Source organism: Miscanthus floridulus, chromosome 10, assembly GCF_019320115.1.
Source record: "Miscanthus floridulus cultivar M001 chromosome 10, ASM1932011v1, whole genome shotgun sequence".
In the NCBI taxonomy this organism is placed as follows: Eukaryota; Viridiplantae; Streptophyta; class Magnoliopsida; order Poales; family Poaceae; genus Miscanthus; species Miscanthus floridulus.
Genome location: NC_089589.1, coordinates 44,407,766 through 44,411,013, shown reverse-complemented (window position 1 = coordinate 44,411,013; position 3,248 = coordinate 44,407,766). Strand labels below are relative to the sequence as shown.

General features: G+C 46.2%; 1 long non-coding RNA gene across 1 annotated transcript; it reads left to right on the top strand.

The window, feature by feature from the left end:
• Positions 1-497: 497 nt before the first annotated feature.
• Positions 498-1,542, top strand: LOC136490125 (uncharacterized). The gene is made up of 3 exons (XR_010767530.1): positions 498-704; positions 785-1,152; positions 1,452-1,542. It is a non-coding gene; the product is annotated as an uncharacterized lncRNA (long non-coding RNA).
• The last annotated feature ends 1,706 nt before the right edge of the window (positions 1,543-3,248 follow it).

Below are 3,248 nucleotides of genomic sequence, written 5' to 3'. Positions count from 1 at the left end.
ACGTAGAAAAGCAAAGTGGAGAGACAAAAATGAATAGAGATATATATATTTTAAAAGGGAAAATAAAATAAAAAAGAAAACAAATTTAAAAACACACACGCTACCCCTGCAGGCCCGACGCTCGTTCTGTCTCCTCCAGTCCGGCACAACACAACTGCATGACGTGAGCGTGTAAATTATTACCAAAAAAATTGCTTGGTCGGGCGCTCGAACAAGGCACCAAAACACGTCAAAGTGTACAACATAACCACTGTGCTACAATTTCCTTCGTGATCAAATTATACGTTTCACATTTTATATAGCATAAACCCCCCACAGCGAAGCCCAAGAGGATGTGGGCCTCTCGACCAGCCGGCCCAGCCCGCGACTCCCTCCCTTCTCTCTATTTTGGCTTTGGACGATCAGAGCCCTCTGATCCGTATGGACGGCCGAGATCGCAAAAGCAGAGCTTAAAATAACCACCCAGCCGGCGTCTCCTTCAAACCCTAGTTCTTTTTTTCTCCTCTTCTCCTTCCTATACAGCGGTGGCGGCAGCGCACAGGCCCTCACGCCATGCGCCAGGAGTGGGTGGCCGGGCTCCACAACATAATTGGGGCGGTGCCGCCCGCTGCTCCTCGCCTACACCCACGTCGGGGCCGAGGAAGATGAGAGGGGTCGAGGGAAAGGTAGACCCCAGAGCCCTTTACGAAGGTTCTCGAATGGTGGTAAGATTTTCTTTCGTCCCCTCATCTTCTCTGTTCTGTCCACTTCCATGAATGTTGAACAGATGATCTTTCGTGTCAAGATCCGAGGGCAAGCAGGCAGGCGGCCGGGATCTGCTGGTGCACGAACGCTGCCGCCTGCCGAGATCCGGGATCCGCCGGCGCAAGAAAGCTGCCGAGATCCTGAATCCGCCAGTGCACGGACGTGGCCGAGATCTGCTAGCGTCCCGTAGTCTGGCATCCGAGGCCGTGCGAGATCGGACACTGCTCTTCCAGGGCGAGGCTCTCCGAGGTCTCTTGCTCTCCTGTAGTAGCAACGCATTCAATAATCTCATTAATTTGATGTCTTTTGGTGTTCAGCGGTGGCCGCTGCAGAACACAATATTTTTGCAGGATCTAAGTGGCTGATGGTGAAGCGGTGGGCATTAAAGACGACCGCTAACAGCTGCAAGTAAGTTCTGACAACACATTCGAGCATTCGAGAGTTTTTTGCTCTGCAATGGTAGCAACTAGCGGTGCCCAGAGCTTAATAAATGTACTACTTGCATGAATATCGGTTCTGAGTTATGGGAAATATTTTCTTAAAAATAATAGTTCCATGCATATAGTTATTTCTGGATGTTGTATAGATACTGACTCATATTTTTGGATGCTGCACAGATGCTAAACTGTCATATTTTGTCTGCTGTACAGATATTGAACTCATATATCTCTGTGATGTAGTTCATGGTGTTTTTGTCCTAATTTCAGGAGAATAAAATAAAGTTGATTATGCCCTCGTAGCTGGTCCATATGCTCCAAACAATGGAAGAATGAAGAATGGAAGAAAGAATATCGCTGCTGCTATTCCATTTGGCCGTAGGAAGTTGTTTAAAAATAGAATGTGATCAGATATTTGTTTTTTTTTTAACTGAAACGTGATCAGATATTTGTTAATTGTGGATTTGGTCATAATGAAATGGGAGTGGATATGGATAATGATGCTTTGAATGGTTGATTATGCTGTGGGTCTGAACGTGTTACGTGGGCTGGCCTTATGCTTGAGCCGTTTGAATGCGCTCAATTAAAATATGTGAAAACTGGAAATGGATAAAATATAAACGAGCTCAATTGAAGTGGGCTGAAAATAATGTTTCAGAAATCTAAATGGGCTGAAAAACTAGAGAACAAATGCGGTCAATTAAACTGGGCTAAAAATAAAATTTCAGAAAGCTAAATGGGCCGACAAACCAGAGAACAAATGGGCTGCAATTTCAAAAAACGGGTCGAACAATGTTTTTTGGCCTGCTATATGTTTCTCAACCACATGGGCCTTAACAGGCCCTATTTCAATCTTATGACATTTATTGGCACAGGAAACCAATGTCATATATATCTATGACATTAAATATACAAACGTCACAATAATTTTATGACGGTGGTTTTTTGACGTTTAGATATTCGTCAACCTAATGTCACAAATCTTAAATTGTGACGTAAATTCCATATATTATGACATAATAGAACGTCAAAAAACCACATGTTTCTTGTAGTGTTTGATTACTCAGGGATTGGCTACCTGCTCGGCTAGTCTTTAACTGTGTCTCTGTTTCTGACCCTGGCACTACATGACAAAATCACCTACTGTCAGGCTCGGGGACTAAGTGGGCACACTTCACCTTGCGGTGAATGTGCTTTATCTCGTTTTGGGGCTACGCCCGGGGACTGGCTGCCTGCTCGGCTGGTGTTCTAATATTTTCTATTATGGACCCTGGCACCACATGACTATGTCATCTACTGTCAGGCTCGGGGACTAAGTGGGCACACTTGACCTTACGGTGAATGTGCTTGCTTGTTTCTGGAAGACTATGTGCCTCTTGAAGCTGAAGAAGATTTATTCCTCTCCTCATGGTTGGGCTCAAAGTGGGCACACTTGGTCCACTGCGAAGAAATTTTTGATTCTGGACTTGAGCTCCTTACACTCTTATGGCAAGCCATGCTTGGGATATGCTGCTCGGCCGCGGTTGATGCTGCTCGGCGATGGTTGCATGCTGCTCGGCAACTGCTCACAACTGTTCGGCGACTCATCACGGTGGTCGGACCATGAGTTGGACTGCTCGTCTTTGGTTTGCACTTGCTCAGACACATTCAAGACGGCATTGCACAACGAATATTAGGCGCTCGGGGACTAGCTATGGGGGGTATGACCCCGGATGCCCACGACAGACCACATGTGCTGCGCCCCCAGGGGCGGCCCAGCCCACAAGACGAAGCCTTAGGGGGCACGATTCTGCTTGTTGCCTTCCGCAAGACATGGGGAAAGATATCCTGAAGATACTACAAGATCTGTTAGGATACGTATGATCCCATGATTCTTGTAATCTGTTATTACTTTCCGGTTACCTCTCAGATATAACCGACTTGTAACCCTGCCCCCGGACTATATAAGACGGGCAGGGACCCCCTCCAAAAATACGGCATATCATACGATAGCTAATACAAATCAACAGACCACAGGAGTAAGGTATTACGTCATACAGACGGCCTGAACCTGTATAACTCGTGTGT